This window comes from Balaenoptera musculus, chromosome 9, assembly GCF_009873245.2.
Source record: "Balaenoptera musculus isolate JJ_BM4_2016_0621 chromosome 9, mBalMus1.pri.v3, whole genome shotgun sequence".
Classification (NCBI taxonomy): domain Eukaryota; kingdom Metazoa; phylum Chordata; class Mammalia; order Artiodactyla; family Balaenopteridae; genus Balaenoptera; species Balaenoptera musculus.
Genome location: NC_045793.1, coordinates 37,623,001 through 37,644,631, shown reverse-complemented (window position 1 = coordinate 37,644,631; position 21,631 = coordinate 37,623,001). Strand labels below are relative to the sequence as shown.

General features: G+C 37.7%; 1 long non-coding RNA gene across 2 annotated transcripts; it reads left to right on the top strand.

Moving 5' to 3' along the window:
• Positions 1-10,649: 10,649 nt before the first annotated feature.
• On the top strand, positions 10,650-21,410 carry LOC118901001. Of its 2 annotated transcripts, XR_005021267.1 has the most exons (4): positions 10,650-10,791; positions 12,022-12,129; positions 20,308-20,369; positions 21,234-21,410. It is a non-coding gene; the product is annotated as an uncharacterized LOC118901001 (long non-coding RNA). The 2 variants fall into 2 exon arrangements; XR_005021266.1 differs by lacking the exon at positions 10,650-10,791 and having other exon boundaries at positions 11,769-12,129.
• The last annotated feature ends 221 nt before the right edge of the window (positions 21,411-21,631 follow it).

Genomic DNA, 21,631 nt, shown 5'->3' with positions numbered 1-21,631 from the left:
CCCTTCTCAGGGTCTGCCCCTCCCCAGGTGAGCCAGGTCCCCAGGGTCCCTTTGTGATGCTGATGAAGGTGCCCAGGAGGGGGATGTAACGACGACTCCCTTCCATTCCCATCCTCAGTCTTCTCCCCTGTCACCGACCCTCAGGCCCAGCCCCAGGGGGTCAGATGTCCCTGTCTAGCAGGTCGTCAGTCTCGGAGCGTTGGCCGAGGCAGTCCCAGCTGCAGCACGCGGCCTCCGTGGCGCTGCACAGGACCCTGGTCAGCGAGCGCAAGCGCTCCTGGACGAAGGTAACCGTGCGGGACCCGTGGGGCTGCGGTGGGAAGGCCAGGCCCCCAGGTGCTGCAAGGGGCTAAGGCTGGGCGGGGCTCGGCTGTCGCAGTTCCCATAAAGCCCTCTCTGCCCTGTGGATCGTGGAGATTATAGCCCTGTTCCCAATGTCCTGTGTACTTTAGAAGCACCAGTACATTAAAAACAGGTAAAATGTACTGTTCAGCTTCTTGCTGCTATAAGTGCATCATTTTCTGTTTCTATACTTAACTCTGCAGCCGCACCCCCATCTCCCTAAATTCCCAGAGATGACTGCACTGGTTTTCCAGTTGGCATCCCAGCCTCAGGCTTACTCTCAGATTTATTCTTCAGTATCCCACCAAAAAAGGGGTGTGTGTGTTTGAAGGGGAGAGGGGGAGGGGAGAGGGAGAGGGGGAGGGGGAAAGGGAGAGGGATCCTATGACTTATCTATTTCTTAGGGGGAAGAGGCTGAATTTTATATGCACAGACTCACGTGTTTACTGGTGTGTAGACTGAGTGTACACGTCGTGTCACTTACATTCTCTGGGAAATGAGTGCCAGAAATTCCCATGGACCTTGCTTTTGCTTTGGCAAGCCAGGGCACACCGAAATCACAGTCCCTGAGTCAGCGAGGCCAATAAATTAGAAAGGATGGACCGCTACTCCTACCATGGCTGTGTTGTAAGCTGGATGGAGTTGCAAATAGTACGTTCCTCACCTCCACCCACCACCCCAAACAAACAAACAGTAAAACTGAAAAGCAATGGCAAAGACAACCGGGCACAATGATGATAATTAACATTTATAGTACTTACTCAGTTACCTGTGTGAGGTAGCTAGTATTTATCACTTGTGTACTGATGAAGAAACTGAGGCACCTGAGAGGTTAAAGAACCTGCAGGTTGTAAGGAGTGTTGCCAGAATTCCAATTCAAGCAGAAGCTTTAACTCATTCTCCCAAGAAAGCAACTGGAAGCAACTGTTGCTTCAAGTGTATAACTTGAAGGTATACAAGTTATATACTTGTTCCATAACTGCTGGAACAAGTTCATAGGAGGCAAAGCCAACTATCTTGAGTAAGTAAAATTTGGGGGTCCTTTCATTTCCATACAAGGAGACGTGTTGACCTTTTAAGTGGAGCAGTAGGAAGCTGGAGACGGCAATAGGATCTGAAGGTATTATACAGAGCAGGAACCACTTGTAAAACAGAAAAAGTACTTTTAGTCTATAATATCTCAAAATGTAATGCATTACAAGAGACTGCAATCTCTTTTAAGAAAAATAATTATGTACATTAATATCAGAAAGATATCATTTGGAACCCTGATCTAGTCACATTAAGATTCGATGGTGAAGCCAAAACTTCTTATTGCTCTTAAAATAAGGCTCTGCCATGGTAATTATAAGGGTGACAATCAAACTCTAGAAATTAATATGACCAAGCTAGACAATTTATTAAATTTTTCCCTTCCAATTTTAGGTTGTTGAATATTACACTGAACTACTGGACATTCTAAACCAAGTGGAAATATACCAGATATACAACCCTGACATTCCTTTAGCCCTACTGATAATTTTTAACTTTCTTGTCAAAGAGTATTATTTTGGGTGGTAATCAGATGATCCTTGAAAATAGAGTTGAATTTCTAGAATGAAAAGTGTGAACAATGTATTATGATTTTCATTATTGAGTGTTGTTTATTATTATTATCCTGAGAAGTACTCAGTTGTGGATACAAAGTAGTGTTTCTTTTTGTGATTCAGAAAAACTAGTGAGACTGGATCAGTGCCATTATTAGGCCTCCTTAAAGGATATTTATGCAGCATCATTCTGTTGGATTCACCTTTGCAAAGAATAGAACAAAATAGAAATCAAAGTAGTAGACAGAAAAACCAAATCTATCCACTCTGCTCAAAGAGTGTGCAACCTAATGAGGCTGATAAACATATAAACTTTGTATTGTTAAGAGCACCAATCCTCCAGAGCAGTGCTTCTCAACAAGGGCTGCACATTGGACTCACCTGGGCAGCTTGTAAATTCTCAGATGCCCTGGCTATACATCAGAATCTCTGGGGTTGTGACCTACGTTGTACATTTTTTAAAGCTCCCCAAGCAATTTCAATGGGCAGTGAAGCTGGAGAATTAAGTATAACTGTATCACCTTGTTAATGAATTTCATTCTTTTAAACCTTGAGAAAAGCCTTTTAAATATGAACCAGAATTTAAAATGCATGTAAATTTCAGATAGCAGAAGCAAGAAGAACTACAATCCTTCAGCCTGTGGAACAAAAACCACATTCACAGAAAGATAGACAAGATGAAAAGTCAGAGGGCTATGTACCAGATGAAGGAACAAGATAAAACCAAGGAAAAATAACTAAATGAAGTGGAGATAGGCAATCTTCCAGAAAAAGAATTCAGAATAATGATAGTGAAGATGATCCAGGACCTCGGAAAAAGAATGGAGGCAAAGATCGAGAAGATGCAAGAAATGTTTAACAAAAATCTAGAAGAATTAAAGAACAAACAAACAGAGATGAACAATACAATAACTGAAATGAAAACTGCCCTAGAAGGAATCAATAGCAGAATAACTGAGGCAGAAGAACGGAGAAGTGACCTGGAAGACAGAGTGGTGGAATTCACTGCTGCAGAACAGAATAAAGAAAAAAGAATGAAAAGAAATGAGACAGCCTAAGAGGCCTCTGGGGCAACATTAAATGCAAAAACATTCGCATTATAGGGGTCCCAGAAGGAGATGAGAGAGAGAAAGGACCTGAGAAAATATTTGAAGAGATTATAGTTGAAAACTTCCCTAACATGGGAAAGGAAATAGCCACCCAAGTCCAGGAAGTGCAGAGAGTCCCACACAGGTTAAACCCAAGGAGAAACACGCCGAGACACATAGTAATCAAACTGGCAAAAATTAAAGACAAGGAAAACTTATTGAAAGCAGCAAGGGAAAAATGACAAATAACATACAAGGGAACTCCCATAAGGTTAACAGCTGATTTCTCAGCAGAAACTCTACAAGCCTGAAGGGAGTGGCATTATATACTTAAAGTGATGAAAGGGAAGAACCTACAACCAAGGTTACTCTACCTGCCAAGGATCTCATTCAGATTTGATGGAGAAATCAAAAGCTTTACAGACAAGCAAAAGGTAAGAGAATTCAGCACCACCACACCAGCCCTACAACAACTGCTAAAGGAACTTCTCTAAGTGGGAAACACAAGAGAAGAAAAGGACCTACAAAAACAAACCCAAAACAATTAAGAAAATGGTCATAGGAACATACATATCGATAATTACCTTAAACGTGAATGGATTAAATGCTCCAGCCAAAAGACACAGGCTCGCTGAATGGATACAAAAACAAGACCCATCTATATGCTGTCTACAAGAGACCCACTTCAGACCTAGGGACACATACAGACTGAAAGTGAGGGGATGGAAAAAGATATTCCATGCAAATGGAAATCAAAAGAAAGCTGGAGTAGCAATACTCATATCAGATAAAATAGACTTTAAAATAAAGAATGTTACAAGAGACAAGGAAGGACACTACATAATGATCAAGGGATCAATCCAAGAAGAAGATATAATAATTATAAATATATGTGCACCCAACATAGGAGCACCTCAATACATAAGGCAACAGCTAACAGCTATAAAAGAGGAAATTGACAGTAACACAATAATAGTGGGGGACTTTAACACCTCACTTACACCAATGGACAGATCATCCAAAATGAAAATTAATAAGGAAACACAAGCTTTAAATGATACAATAGACCAGATAGATTTAATTGATATTTATAGGACATTCCATCCAAAAACAGCAGATTACACTTTCTTCTCAAGTGTGCACAGAACATTCTCCAGGATAGATAACATCTTGGGTCACAAATCAAGCCTAAGTAAATTTAAGAAAATTGAAATCATATCAAGCATCTTTTCTGACCACAATGCTATGAGATTAGAAATGAATTACAGGGAAAAAAACGTAAAAAACAAAAACACATGGAGGCTAAGCAATACGTTACTAAATAACCAGGAGATCACTGAAAACATCAAAGAGGAAATCAAAAAATACCTGGAGACAAATGACAATGAAAACACGACGATCCAAAACCTATGGGATGCAGCAAAACCAGTCCTAAGAGGGAAGTTTATAGCTATACAAGCCTACCTCAAGAAGCAAGAAAAATCTCAAGTAAACAATCTAAGCTTACACCTAAAGGAACTAGAGAAAGAAGAACAAACAAAACCCGAAGTTAGTAGAAGGAAAGAAATCATAAAGATCAGAACAGAAACAAATGAAATAGAAACAAAGAAAATGATAGCAAAGATCAATAAAACTGAAAGCTGGTTCTTTGAGAAGGTAAACAAAATTGATAAACCATTAGCCAGACTCATCAAGAAAAAGAGGGAGAGGACTCAAATCAATAAAATTAGAAATGAAAAAGGAGAAGTGATAAGAGACACCGCAGAAATACAAAGCATCCTAAGAGACTACTACAAGGAAGTCTATGCCAATTAAATGTAAAACCTCGAAGAAATGGACAAATTCTTAGAAAGGTATAACCTTCGAAGACTGAACCAGGAAGAAATAGAAAATATGAACAGACCAATCACAAGTAATGAAATTGAAACTGTGATTTAAATCTTCCACCAAACAAAAGTCCAGGACCAGATGGCTTCACACGTGAATTGTATCACACATTTAGAGAAGAGCTAACACCCATCCTTCTCAAACTCTTCCAAAAAATTGCAGAGGAAGGAACACTCCCCAACTCATTCTATGAGGCCACCATCACCCTGATACCAAAATCAGACAAAGATACTACAAAAAAAGAAAATTACAGGCCAATATCACTCGTGAATATAGATGCAAAAATCCTCAACAAAATACTAGCAAACAGAATCCAACAACACATTAAAAGGATCATACACCACGATCAAGTGGGATTCATCCCAGAGATGCAAGAATTCTTCAATATATGCAAATCAATCAATGTGATACAGCATATTAACAAATTGCAAAATAAAACCATATGATCATCTCAATAGATGCAGAAAAAGCTTTTGACAAAATTCAACACCCATTTATGATAAAAACTCTCCAGAAAGTGGGCATAGAGGGAACCTACCTCAACATAATAAATACCATATATGACAAACCCACAGCAAACATCATTTTCAATGGTGAAAAACTGAAAGCATTTCCTCTTAGATTAGGAACAAGACAAGTATATCCACCCTCACCACTATTATTCAACATAGTTTTGGAAGTCCTAGCCCCTGCAATCAGAGAAGAAAAAGAAATAAAAGGAATACAGATTGGAAAAGAAGAAGTAAAACTGTCACTGTTTGCAGATGACATGATATTATACATAGAGAATCCTAAAACTGCCACCAGAAAACTGCTAGAGCTAATTAATGAATATGGTAAAGTTGCAGGATACAAAATTAATGCACAGAAATCTCTTGCATTCCTATACACTAATGATGAAAAATCTGAAAGAGAAATTAAGGAAACACTCACATTTACTATTGCAACAAAAAGAATGAAATACCTAGGAATAAACCTCCTTAGGGAGACAAAAGACCTGTATGCAGAAAACTATAAGACACTGATGAAAGAAATTAAAGATGATACCAACAGATTGAGAGATATGCCATGTTCTTGGATGGGAAGAATCAACATTGTGAAAATGACTCTACTACCCAAAGCAATCTACATATTCAATGCAATCCCTATCAAATTACCAATGGCATTTTTTACAGAACTAGAACAAAAAATCTTAAAATTTGTATGCAGACACAGAAGACCCTGAATAGCCAAAGGAGTTTTGAGGGAAAAATACAGAGCTGGAGGAATTAGACTCCCTGACTTCAGACTATACTACAAAGCTACAGTAATGAAGACAATATGGTACTGGCACAAAAACAGAAATATAGATCAATGGAACAAGATAGAAAGCCCAGATATAAACCCACGCACCTATGGTCAACTAATCTATGACAAAGGAGGCAAGGATATACAATGGAGAAAAGACAGTCTCTTCCATAAGTGGTGCTGGGAAAACTGGACAGCTACATGTAAAAGAATGAAATTAGATCACTCCCTGACAGCATGCACAAAAATAAACTCAAACTGGTTTAGAGACCTAGTTGTAAGACCAGACACTATAAAACTCTTAGAGGAAAACATAGGAAGAACACTCTTTGACATAAATCACAGCAAGAGCTTTTTTGATCCACCTCCTAGAGTAATGGAAATAAAAACAAAAATAAACAAATGAGACCTAATGAAACTTCAAAGCTTCTGCACAGCAAAGGAAACCATAAACAAGACTAAAAGACAACCCTCAGAATGGGAGAAAATATTTGCAAATGACTCAAAGGACAAAGGATTAATCTCCAAAATATATAAACAGTTCATGCAGCTCAATATTAAATAAACAAACAACCCAATCCAAAAACGGGCAGAAGACCTAAATAGACATTTCTCCAAAGAAGACATACAGATGGCCAAGAAGCACATGAAAAGCTGCTCAACATCACTAATTATTAGAGAAATGCAAATCAAAACCACAATGAGGTATCACCTCACACCAGTTAGAATGGGCATCATCAGAAAATCTACAAACAACAAATGCTGGAGAGGGTGCGGAGGCAAGGGAACCCTCTTGCACTGTTGGTGGGAATGTAAATTGATACAGCCACTATGGAGAACAGTATGGAGGTTCCTTAAAAAACTAAAAACAGAATTACCATATGATCCAGCAATCCCACTACTGGGCATATACCCAGAGAAAACTGTAATTCAAAAAGACACATGCACCCCAATGTTCATTGCAGCTCTATTTACAATAGCCAGGTCATGGAAGCAACCTAAATGCCCATTGACAGACGAATGGATAAAGAAGATGTGGTACATATATACAATGGAATATTACTCAGCCATAAAAAGGAACGAAATTAAGTCATTTGTTGAGACGTGGATGCATCTAGAGACTGTCATACAGAGTGAAGTAAGTCAGAAAGAGAAAAACAGGTATCATATATTAACGCATATATGTGGAACCTGGAACATGGTACAGATGAACTGGTTTGCAAGGCAGAAGTTGAGATACAGGTGTAGAGAACAAACGTATGGACACCAATGGGGGCAAGTGGCGGAGGGTGAGGGTGGTTGTGTGATGAAATAGGCGATTGGGATTGACATGTATACACTGATGTGTATAAAATGGATGACTAATAAGATCCTGCTGTATAAAAATATATATATATATATATATATATATATATATGTGAGAGACACAAAAAATAAAATAAAATACATGTAAATTTTAATGTGGGGATCATAGAAGCAAATGTGGAGTTCCTTTAATACTGTTTCTCTGACTGAGAAGGGGAAGAATTAGGAACTAAGATGGTATGAATTTTAGGCAAGAGAGCAATGTGTAAAAAGATTCTTAATTCATTGTGATTCTTCAAAACCCAATTCCTTAGATTGCGCGAAGGAAACATCTGAGGAAAACTTGTTTCATGGCAGTCTCTGGAAACATGCTCATCACCATGACTTGAACCCTGCATGTGAAAAGAAGTGTCATCCAATCCTGTTGTCTTTTCTGTGGAGACACTAAGGTTGTTGATTTTGCAAGGACTCACTGTTTTTTTTTGGCTGGTGGGCTCCAGATGATTTTCATTTATTCACATATTCAGGCTTGAATAACTCTTCCGATTAACTTATTTTTTTCCTCTTAAAGATATTGAAAAGGTAGAATTAAAGCTACACCATGTGCTTGAATGTGCACTTCGAGGGCTGTATCTGAGTATCTTCTGTGATGATACCCTTCGTTTTGCCAACCCGCTCTTCTCTTAGAATCTTAGTGGTACTCATCCTCCTCAGAAAGCCACCCACTTATTCTGAGCTCAGTAGCAAGAGATGAGGTTTTCGTGCTTATGAGCCATGATTGGTTTTCAAAAGCTCATTGGAACAAGCCGTAACAAAGCAGAAATTAGCCCCAAGGCATTTTCCCCAATAAGTCTCTTCCAGTCCTACCACCATCAAGTTGGGTTTAGACAGTTTTAACAAATCATCTTCTAACCCATTAATTACTAAAAATTATTAATTGGAGGTTTTGAATTCCTCACTTTTATTAAATACCATAAATTTTGTTGGTTTCATTTTTTAGGAAAGAATAACAAACCCATCTAAATTTATTAGGTAGCACATATTTCGAAGTTTTTTTTTTAACTGTGCTGAAGCTGTAGTTTCAATCAGTGAAATTCAACATGCTTTGTAAATAATTGGTTTCCATAAATATTATTCCAAGTATGTATTGGCAATGATATCTGATGGAAATATTATAAAACTAAAAATGGCAACTGTTTTGCTTAAATAAAAAGTATTTTGGACCATATTACCAAAACCATCTTGGGCCTGATCACTATTGAAAAAACCCTGTTTGTTGAATTGCCGGTCGGATTTAGAATTCCTTGTAACCTGGCTTTCTATTCCTCACAGTGATAAGGGACATTTTTCAGAGATCATGGTTGCCTTTCATGATACCTCAAAAAGCTAAGCTGTCACTCAGACATCCCTACCTTTTTTATGCCTTGCTTATAAATTTATCATGAATTTCCCTAACGATTTTCTGGATTAGTTTATATTTTTAGCTTAGACTACAAGTTACAGTGTGGGAAATCCAAATGTACAAAATGTACCTTCTACAGGTACCAGCATTTTCCCAAGATTTATGTGACCTCTGAACATGTACTCCATGATTTAATGAGTTACTTTAAAAATTTTTTATTTTTATCGAAGTAATCTTTGGGTTTAGTGTTTAAAGTCAGATACTACTATAAGATTTTTAAGGAACAAAAAGAGTAGCCCTCAGATATATCCCATCCTGACCCTGGTTCCTGGGCCTAGTCTTTTAATTTAATGTTTTTCTCCTAGCATTTATCTCTATGCTTCTCAATAACACGCTTATATTACTATTTCTTGATGTTTCTGTTACAGACATCACATGTTGGCTTTCTACTCTGGAAGATGACGATATGATGATTTAGTTCTCTTATATCATCTCTCACAGAATCTCTTTCTCTCTCATACACACACACACACACACACACACACTCCCAGCTACAATGCCCTGCACATACTGCCCCTTCCTCATCCTTCCAGTGTAGTTTAAGTCCATATTCAATATTTACATCATATGACACATTCACAGATGAACCACACATAGTATATAGCTATCACATTTCCTTTCTTGTACTGCCTTTTGTTTTTCCTGGCATTAGTATACTTTGGTTTTTTTTCTTGGTTGGCTGTTTTTTACTGAACACCTAGCATATGGCAGACACTGTACTAAACACGTTACACTATAGTAACAATTTACTTCTTGCACTTCTCTTATAAGTATTGTTATCATCCCCATTTTACAAATGAGGAAACTGAGGCACAGAGAGGTTGAATATCTTGCCCAGGTCATAAAGCCAGCAGGTGGCCACCTTGAGATTTAAGCAAAGACAGTCTAACTCCCCATAACCATGACAGAATACACACACACACACACACACACACACACACACACACGAAAAAAGAAAAGGTCCAAAGCTTTTGAGTCTAGTGGCTTGAGAGAAGAGAGAAGAGCAGTGTTATTAATAAAAAAGGAAGAACTGGAGAGATGAACTAGCCTGGATTTTTCTTGGTGAACGGAGAAGGAGGAAATGATTAATTTAATTTGGGACATGTTAGAATGTCATGATGTCAGGATATATAAATATCTGTCCTATAGATAGACATATGTGCTTAGGGCAGAACCTGCACTGTGGCTGTGGATTGGAAAAATCTTTAACATGGAAAAAGTAGGTTAATAGATGAGAAAGTATGATTTTTCCAAGCAAGTAAATATACAGACGGAAGAGCAAAGGAGAAAGAGCTGACCTTTATGGTAAACACAGGGTTAAGATGGGAGAAGTGGAAGAAAAGTCAGAGAGAAGCAGTCATAAAGGGGGAAGAGAATGAGAGTAGGGCTAAGACCCCACCTGGGAGAGACTTTCTTGAAAGATGAGCAAGGAATAAAAAAGGGTTAAGTCTTTCAAAGAAATGGAGGAGAGTGATGAATGAGAAAAAACATATTTGGTGACCTCCACGAACTTATAAATACTAAGTATAAGTAGCAGTAGATATAACTACACTTTATTTTGTCTTATTCATTTTTAAATTGTATTTTGTCTCATTTCTGGTATTTTATTGTTTGTTTTCGGCAGACAGAAAGAGTGAATTATTGCTTCTCTGAGTGTTTCTGGGTCAAGCCCCAGAAATCTTGCCCAGAACTTAGGCACCAGCAAAGTCGGAGAACCACAGAATGTTAGCACTGAGAAGGCCCTCAGGAGTGTGTCCTGGTTCACTGCATCTTATTGGTCAGGAAATTGAAGTACAGAGTGGTTGAGTGACTCCCATCTGAGAAGCTCCCTGAGGTGAGCCTGGAGGCCAGATCCAGGTCCCTCCTCTTTCTGATGTGTCTCCACGTGGCTTTGGAACAATCAGTAGCATCAGCTAAAAGCCTTAGGCTCTCTTCTGACTTATGTATTCAGTCCTTCCTTGGTTTCTACAGGAGTTGGTTCCCCAACCAGTACCAAAATCCTTGGATGCTCAAATCTGCCCCTAATATAAAATGACATAGTATTTGCATATAACCTATGCACATCCTCCCATATAGTTCAAATCTTCTCTAGATTACTTGTATTACCTAATACAATGTAAATACTATGTAAATAGTTGTAAATACAGTGTAGATCTGTGGATGTGGAACCTGCAGTTTCAGAGGGCGGACTGTATCTCGACTTGCACCAATGTCACATAACAGAGGGAGACCCTAGACCAAAGGAAGATATTAAAAAAAAAAAAACTTTATTGTTGAATCAGAACACTGAGCTGTGTCTGGTTTGTTTGGTTCAATGCTTTGACTGCCTCAGTGCCTCTTTTAGACATAATAACGTATTTAGAATCAGTAGTGTCAGAATGAAATACATACTTTTTCTGGAAACGGGTATCTATTTAAAGACTTTAAAATTGTGGCACATAACTTACAGCATTGGAAAATATTGAAAATAACAGTGGTTGAGATTTTAAGAATGAATTTCTGTGTAATTTTGTGTAGTTTAGCACATCATGGTAGAAGACAGGCTTCTGGAATCAGCCCTGTTATTTTTCTACCTCTGCTGCCTGTCCTTCTGGCTGTTAATGTATCTGTTTACTCACAAGCCAGGAGATTTGCTCTTACATGGTTAGGAATGTAAACTGACAGACAAAAACTTTCACAGTATCCAGGAACCTATAGGAAATGTGTTGTCAGAGTTTCAAGAGGGAACTGTAAGCTAGTTTGTACTACAAGAGAATGTGTCTGCCATTTCAAACCACTAAACTCCTAGACTAGTGAGGGTTTGGAGCTGTACTGTGTAGGGATCTATAGATGCGTGTCACCATAGACTCATGAGCTTACTTTGGTTTATGTGTCTTTGGACTGGTCTGTTTTTAGTGGCACTGGGGAGACTGAGGTAACTTCCCCAACATCATGGATGACATTAGTAAAAGGGCAGAAGGAACTTCTTTTTTATAGTTTAAGCTTAGCCAAAAGCTTGCTACTTCAAAAAACAAAACAAAAACACAGAAACCTTGAGTATTTTGACACTGTTTTTCTCTTCCAGCTCTATGAGGGTCATTTTCATTTAGCAGTTGCTCTCCAGAACCTGAATCTCCACAAGAAAGCCATCCAGCAATTAACAAATGCCTCAAGGATTGCCTCCATACCAAAGGTAAACCTGGGGGGCTGTTGCTTAGAATTTCCAAAAAGGTGCAAATTGTAGGAGTGCAATGTGCTATTTGATGACAGCCATGTGTTTCCAGCAGCTATACATGGCATCATGTAAAAAACATGAAATGCTCCAACCCAGAAAACACAGCACATTATGTGGTCCGTATCAGGCATCACCATCAACAATTTTTCTGAATATTTTATGCTGCTTCAGGCTTTGTTGCTGTTGTTGTTTTAAGTAACTATTTTTCCAGTTGTAGAGGTCATATGTATTCTGTGTTGAGAATATGGAAAATGAAGAAAGTTACAAATCTCATCAACCGTAGTATCTTCTGCATCTCCTAAAACAATGGTATCACTCTCAAATAAGTAAATGAGAGACTTGCGTTACGAGTGGAATTTTTCTTTTCTTTTCCATTAAATTTGTGTCTAGTAGAGTAAGTTTAGGGAGAAATTGGCTCTTCTGACTGTTCTGCAGTGTCATTTTACTTACATTTACTTATATTATTATTACTACTAAAAATAAACTTTCTCCCTGAGCACTTGGCAGGTTTGGGGCAGAATGCTAAGCACGGCATGTGAATTATCTCACTTAGTCCACACAAGAAACCTAGGAGATTGGCAGGATCCCCAGTAACTTAATACAGGTGGATTAGTGGAAGCAGAGTGATAGTGTAATGAGCCCAAAGTCAGGCAGCTGGTAAGAAGGAAGGTGGATTCACACTCAGTCCTGTGCAATCATTCCACTGACTAATTGTGAAAGGAATGGAGGGAAGGAGGTGATTTATGGAGCTTCTCCATTATGTAAGGCACTGTACTGGTTACTTCCCTTGCTGATCTCGATCCATCCTCACAGCCTCACAAGGTAAGACTTGTCATTTACATTTGTCATTTACAACCATGGAAACTGAGGCTTCGGGGGATTAAATACTATATTAAAAGTCACACAGCTAATAAGTGGCAGAGCTAGGAGACAGACTCAGCTGTTTCCAAAGCTGTCATTCCTAGTCAACCACACACACAAAAAACTATTTTTGTATCTCTTTTTCCCACATTGATTTATAGGACAAAAATGGCTTTCCTTTTTTTATATGTATAAATTTGTACAGGATAATATGCACACTGGATTTGAAAACTCTTTAGCCCTGTAGATTCATGCTGACTTGGATTTTGAGGTCCATCTTGGAGAATTTCACCACAGATTCAACATAATGCCCAAAGATTATATTGAATGCACAATCTAATGTCTTGATATTTTAATGTTGAATCTCAATTTAAAATAAATTGGAAAGAATAGATTTGACACTTTATAAGAGATAGCGTTTTAAATATGTGTAGGAGGGGTTTCAAGCACATTGCTGAAGTTTCCCCAGTCAAAAATGTTCTCTCATTTACCGAGTAGATAACAAATGAAAAATAAATAGATTTGTCATAACTTAGAATATATTTTTGCCTATAAAATAATTTTTTAAAGAAATTATAAATAGTAGAGAAAAGTGATATGAGAAACCTGGCTTAAGAGTGGTATCATAGTTTATTCAACAGATATCTATTGAGTACACTTTTCTAGGCGCTGAAGATACAGCAGTGAAAAAAGCAAAATCCCTGCTCTCAAGGAGATTACTTCCTAGTGGCGAAATGCAGACAGTAAACATAAATAGTATATCAGATGGTGAGCTGTGCTATGGAGAACAATGAAGATGGATAATGGGGGAAAGGAAGACTGGAGTGTAAGGGGAGGTCATTGTTTAAATAGAGAAGTCAGAGATCCCCATGTAAAATGGAAATTACAATTTCTGCCTTAAAGCAATGTTGTAAGAATGTGGGATAAATAAAAGTATCCAAAAAAAAAAAAAGTATCCAAAGCTCCCTGTACTGAGAGGAAGGTTATATTATATTTTATAGATGAGAAACAGATGTGGAATAACAAGGTTGAGTTCACTCAGTTACTGCTAATTGGCAAAACAGGATTTGAAATCAGTTTTTCTGACTCTAGAATCTGTGATCGTCCCATTTCACTTTGCGGTTGTGCTGTTTCCCATGGGTATTGATCACCCTTGGACAGACATTGAAGATAATATTTGCTTGCAAATGAACCTAACATAAATGCTTACTTTTCATTTTCATGAATTTTTCTGTGATGCATTTGTGTTTTGAAAGTATATTTACTGTTAACTGTAATTTTTATGTCTGTTAAATGTATTTTAAAAATTATAATCTCTAAGGATGTGAATTGATTTATATAAATGTGTGGCTAATGTTACAAGTTTTTAAAACAACCTCTTGGATTTTTATGTTGTTTTTAAAAAGCAAGTGTTATTATAGGAAACATTTATGGAATGATGGCATAAGCCAACCCTAAAGGAATAGCAAAAGTCCTGGAGTGGTTTTGCAGAGACCTGTTAAGATTAATAAGGATGGTGATTTAAAACAACCAATTGTGCTCATCCATTACAGTATAAAATTATGGTTAGATTTGTTGCGAGGGATTTTTATGTTTGGCAATTCTAGCTGACCATTAAATTGCTCTGAAAAACTGTGCCACCAAAGAATTGACAAAGAAAAGTATTTTAGTGTGTGTAATCAGAGCTAAAGATGACATATGAAAAGTACATTCAGTTGGAAGCAAAAAGTTGTACCCCAATATAATTGGCAAACACGAAATTTCATCCAAAGAGAAGTAGAACTATTTAGGAAACAGTAAAAATGTTTGTGGTTGCTAGTAATCATAGAATAATATTAAAAGGCAGAACAAGTTATTTTTCTACTCAGATTAGTTAAAGGAAATGGTTGAGAAGAGACAATGAAAGTGGTATTTTTATACCTTGCAAGTGGGAAGACAAATGATATAACCGTCATGAAAAGCAATGTGGTAACAGGAACCAAGAGCCATGAAAAGATTTGTAGTATTTTTTTTTTTTTTTAATATACAGGATAGCACATTCTCAAGGCTCTGACCTTTATTTATTTATTTTTAAAATTTATTTATTTATTTATTTTTGGCTGCATTGGGTCTTCGTTACTGCGTGTGGGCTTTTCTCTAGAGGCAGCGAGCGGGGACTACTCTTTGTTGCGGTGCGCGGGCTTCTCATTGCGGTGGCTTCTCTTGTTGCGGAGCACCGGCTCTGGTCGCGTGGGCTTCAGTAGCTGTGGCTCGCGGGCTCTAGAGTACAGGCTCAGTAGTTGTGGCACATGAGCTTAGTTGCTCTGCTGTATCTTCCCGGACCAGGGCTCGAACCTGTGTCCCCTGCATTGGCAGGCCGATTCTTAACCACTGCGCCACCAGGGAAGTCCAAGATTTGTAGTATTTTATCCAGCAAGTCAATTTATTGAATTTATCCTGTAAGAGTAAACTAAAATAAGGGGAAAACCTTGTTCAGGAAGATGTTCATTGCAGTATTATCGATAACAGCAAAAAAATTAGAAGAAAAAATATCCCACGATAATATCATACTAGGTAAATTAAGGTGGACCTACTTGTTAGAAGACTGTGCAATTAGAAGAAATGATCGTGAATGTAACATAGCAATGTAGAAATACCCTTAATATCTTAAGTGAAAAATAAGTACAGGAAATAGAATGCAGGCTATTATGATAGCTATATACAATTATGTAGAGAAGATGGAAAGGAAACATATAAAATTGTTTGTAACTTATTTAAGGATAGTGGGATTATATATTTCCCCATCGATTTTTCAAATATTCTGCACTATTGTTATAATGCTTTAATAATAAAATGTTAATTCAAAGATTATTAATAATATTCTTCATTTATTTCCAGTATGACTGTAATGTTGGCTGTAAATATGAAACTTTCTTCCACACACCAATGTTTTCAAGAATGGCATATTCTCATGCAGTATGTGGTAAAATGCACTGTTTCTCTCTGGATTGTGCTGATATATTTTCAACCTAACAAACCTGTTTCCTCTATGACATTAAGTTTCCACTGGAGACCTTACACTCACTGTATATAAGCAGTAGTTAACAAAAAGCCGCTATTTTGAAATGTCAAGTGCTTCCTATACTAAGATGTTTTTATACATTGATAAGTTACAATCAGCTTGATTAAAGCACTGCATCTTAAAAGTGCATTGGGACAACATCTTCATATGCACAGGATAAACCCAGAGGTTCAAATACAGAACTTAAACACAGAGGTTCAAATACAGAACTACTATTTTTGAGGGAGGTACCACTTAGGAAAACCATGTTTTGTATGCCAGGAGAGATGTACTTAAATCCAAGGCTTTCATCCCTTGGAAGATGATGAAGCTCCCTTAGTTTTTATCCTTCACCTCCTAGATTTCCCAAAACGTGACTTGGAGAGAAATCTGCTTCTGTGGGTTGAGCAGAGAAGGGTGCAAATAGCTTGAGTTCAAACAGTAATGCTGTATCCAATTTCATACAAGATTCCACGTTCCTGAGACTTTCTCCTCAAGTCTGCATCTCTTCTTGTGTTCCCTATCTTGATTCATGGTTCCATCTTCCAGGAATTTACCTAAGAGAAACACTTCAGAGATATTCCAAGGCTTCTCTCTCTTTCATCCAAAAACTGTCAACTTCTGTCAACTAAACCTCTAAAATGATTCTTGAGTTGATTCCCTGTTTATTTCTATACGTGGACTATTGTATTAACTTTTTGATAGGCTTCTATCAGAGTTATCTTCCTCAAACACTATTTCAAAAATTTCTACTTTTATATTAAAAAATCTTTGATGGCTCTTTACTGGCTGCCTAAAAAGGTCCATATTTCTTTTAATTTCAAAATTAAAGGCTGGGAATTGGTCACCCACATTTACCTCTTAGCTGTGTTTTTTCCAACGCTCCCTTATGCATTTCACATTTAATTCTGACACAGCAAATTGTTTTAATTTCCTCAAACCAGGAGGCCTTTGCATGATTCCATGCCTTTGCTTGCATGTTTTTTTGATAGCACATTACAAACACATGGCCATTATCTGCTTACATCTGTCCCCCTCACTAATTGTCAGTCACTCAGCACAGAGACCATCACTGGATATCAAGCAGCTAACAGAGGTTACATTTGTTGAGTGAATGAGTGATTTAATAAATCCTATAGTGTAGAGTGCAGATAAAGTTAATGTGATGCTCCAAAGAGATGACTCTGGTTTTCATCATGGGAAACTTTAGGAGGGGAAAAGCTGGGAGCGGGGAGTGTCCACAGACGTGGCCCAGATTAGAGCTGGAAGCAGAGCTCTGAAAAGTGTTCTAAAGCTAAGGAGGAGGGGGCCAGACTAAGAATGTGGTGGGGCTGCACTGGAGGTCAAGAACCATGAACCAAAGATACTGACTGAATCAAGAATAAAATTGAATATAATTAGAGGAACATAGATCCTGTATTATCTTTCCTATAGCCTCCCATAGATACTCTCTTGGAGCAGATGGGACCAAGTTATTTTTTTCTGCTAAGAACTTGAGGTAGAGAGAACCTGTGTAGGGAGAGTAGAACCCAATATTTTGACAGGCAGCTGAGTTAAGGGCAGAGCTGACTTCCACTCTTGAATGTTAAGGAACTTAACCAACACATGCATGCACCGCTGGCTAGAAGTGGACTGAAGACATTCCAGTTAGAAGAAGCAGAATGTACAATGGTTCAGAAATGTGAAGGTGTGTGTTATGTTTGAGGAATTTCTAATACTCTCATTCACTAGGAAAATAGAATGTGAGGGAGCAGTTAAGGAGAAGAGGATTAGAGAATTCAGGGAAAGAGTGAAAGATCCAAGGTGGCCCCTCTGATCCCTGCCTCCTGGTGTTCACATGGAATCCTCTCCCCTTAAATGTAAGTAGAACTTGTGATATGATTCTAACCAGTGGAGTATGGCACAGGTGATGAGATGTCTTATGATAATATTACATTCTACACTACTCCATCTTGCTAGTGGACTCGCTCCCCCTTTTACTTTGATGGTTTTGAAAAAATAAGTGCCATGAATTCTGTAGCCAAAAGGAACTGAATGCTGCCAAGAACCGCATGAACAGGGAAGCAAACCCCTCTCTAGTTGAGCCTCCAGATAAGAATGCAGCTGTGCTCACCACCTTGATAACAACCTGTGAGACTCTAAGCAGATGGTCCAACTAAGTCATGTCCACACTACTGACCCACAGAAACTGTGAGATAATAAATGTACGTTGTTTTAAGCTACTAAGTTTGTGGCGATTTGGCATGCAGCAATAGCAGACAAATACAGATTTTAGTATTTGGAAATGGGATGCTGCTATAACAAACACCTAAAAATGTGGGAATGGCTTTGAAAACAGGCACTGGGTAGTCTAGAGAGATTTTGAGTTATAATAGAAAAGGCCTAAACGCCTTCAAACAAGCTGTTAGTAGATATCTGGACTTTAAGGACTCTTGGAAGACTCAAAAGGAAGTGAGCCTGTTATTGGAAAATGGAGGAAGGGGGATTCTTGTTGTATAATAGCAGGAAGTAAGCAAATTGTTTCCAGCAGTTTGTTGTTCTTCAACTATGTCAATAGGAGCCAAAGAGAGAAAAAAGATTATCTTGAAAAGATCTGTGGGTATGGCTTTTGTCTAATGGAATGAACTCCCATTGAAATCCATGAGAGACCCACAAAATTTTTGAGAAAATTGTTTCAGCAGAAACACTTCCAGCTTGGGTGGAAAGGGGCAGAGAGAGAACAAAATGAAAGGAGGTTGTTGGACTCCCAACATTCTTCTGTCAGAAAGTAGGCTGATAAAACTACCTGGCTGTAAACCTATGCTACCATTTATGAAAAAGAAAGATGATTTGAAGGGCAGAACCAAGATCACAGATGACTAGGCTGAGAGCCATGGAGGATTATTTCCAGCCTTTGAAAATTAATAAAGGAACTCCCAACTTTTGTCTGGCTGGATTGATTTCTAAACTCCTGTAGACTAGTAATGGTTTTTGACCTTTGATTTTGCCCCTTTATGAATTAGGATGTCTATAGCAGTTTTCCTGCACCTATCCCACCATTGCATGTTGGCTATGTTTGGACAGATAACTTTAGTTTCACAGGTCTGAATATGGAGAGTAATTGTTTCTCAGGAGCTGTACTTAACAGATTACACCTAATAGCCTAATCTGCACCTGGACTTAATTCCTAATTTAGATGATGAGAGTTTAGACTTTGAGCTGATGCTATAATGCAATGAGACTCTTGGGAATCTTAAGAAGAGAAAAATGTATTTTTCATGTGGAAGAGATGTGAATTATTGATGCCAGAGGGTGGTATCAATCTCTGATGGCAGACTCTAAGGCGACCCCTATGACCTCCGTTTCCTGGTATAATTACCTCCTCTTACAAGACCTGTGACTAGCTTGATTCTAACCAGTAGAATATAGCAAATGTGATGGAATCCCACTCTACTGATTGTTATGTTATACTAGAATCTGTCTTGCTAGCTGACTTTCTCTCTGTCTCCACTTGTAGTTTTAAACAAGTCAGCCTCTATGAATCCTATAACCGCAAGGAAGCGAATGCTTACAACAATCACATGAGTGGGGAAATGGATCCTTCCCCAGTTGAACCACCAGAACAGAACCCAGCCCTGGCCTGGGTCTTTGTATTGTAGTAATTTTTTACTCAGCAGTAGATAACTAATACATTAACATAGGAGGCAAAAGCCCCTGATAATCTCTACTTTCATCCCCAGTCTATAAAAATAGTTAAAATATTAAGGTTTGAGGGGGAAACAATTATATTTCATCTTATCAAGATTTGTCAAATCTTTCTAAAGCATTTTAGTAGACTTCTATTCAAAGAAGTAAAGAATTATTAAAGCCAGTTTTCCTCTCAGATTAATCTTCTATTTTCTTCTCTAGCTCTTTTACGTTGCTTATCTTCATCTCCAATTCAAGCTATGTCCAAAGCCAACCCTCCTGGTCTGATTTGAGGTGGTAGGCCCTTTACTACCATCAACTGTATTTAGATTACTTCAGTGGCTCATTTTTATTTTAAAAAACCTTTTCTCACTTTATAAATCTGTAAGAATTTCAGCGTGTTCTGCAGTACTTTTCAGTAAATTGAAACCATCTATGCACATGTCATATAAATGAATATTTATCAGAATATTATATGCATTTATTATCCAGTTTATCCTTGGCAATGAAATGTAAAGAGAGACTATGGAAAAATATACTTACTTTCCACCTTCTCTACATTGATTTAGGACAGATGAGAGAAGCAATAAAGGATGCTAATAAAGCTATTTCTTTGGACATTCTTAACCCAGTAGGTTTGATAAATTTTAATGTAAATAAATGACTAATAATAGTGTACTATTCCTATGATTCTTTCCTTTGTCATCTCTGCTTGCTATTTTTTAGATACTGTAATTACCTCTCCCTATTTTTATGTATGTCTGTGCCACTAAGTATCTCCTTGACTAGTTTTTAAGTCAGGGAAAATTGTGCATCTTGGGATGCACAATGAAATCCCAATGAAATTTAGGAACACTTAAGTTAAAAACTATTATAATCGGTAACACTATACTATAGCTCATTTACTACTATACGTCATTTTCATAAAATGTGCCTCTAAAAACTTCACTTTCTGTGAAATAGATTGATAAAATGTTGCATTAACATTATTAACAATTTATCACCAAATGGCATATGCAGTTTTCTGAAAACATAGGCAGAGCTAAGGAATGTAGTGAATGAAAATGCATGGAGAAGGTGGTTGTAAGTCTATGACTTGAGAAGCCTGAACGATATCTGTTGCAGTTGTCTCACTTTGCAGATGAAGAAAGTAAATCCAGGGAACTGATTGGTTAAAGTTATGTGGGCTCCAGGGCCACCAGGTTGTGAATGACAGCAACCCTGAGGGGCACAGTTCACATGATCTAAGTCTGGAGCATGTGAATGGTGCTCCCGAGTTTCCAGTGCACAACCTGCATGGCTGCACAATTAGTGCAACCCTGTTAGTTAATGGAACTCATGGGACAAAATCCAGATCTCTGAACTCATGGGCTGGGGCTCTTTAAACTATGTTACTCTAACCTGCCTGTGTCTTTTTTACTTGTTTTGATTCTTTTTTTTTTTTTTAAGCCTAAAGGTTAACCACATTTTAAAAAATGAATTTTATGTTTTCCAGGATGTGTACTGTGTTAGAGCTCTCGTGTGGAATTCATGCAAAGAAACCAAAAGAGCCATTTGTGATTTAAACTATGGCTTCAAGCTAAATCCTTCTCACATTTGTACCTTAATATTAAGAGGGGCTATCACTTAGTCTATTGGAAATGAAAATGATCAGTTTGACGAGAAGAAAGATCATGAAAAGGTAAACAAAATTTTCAAAAAGCTTTTGACATCACAAATTTGAAATTAATACTTTTTCCTTCTATCATGTCTGAAGTTTTAACTCTAATAAGAAATGTGATATGAAAAGCACTAAATTAGTAATTATAAATTTGGGGGGAGAAATGTAGAAATTATTGCATCACGATATCATTATCCAAGCCACATTATAAAACAAAGTAAGGCATTGTATAC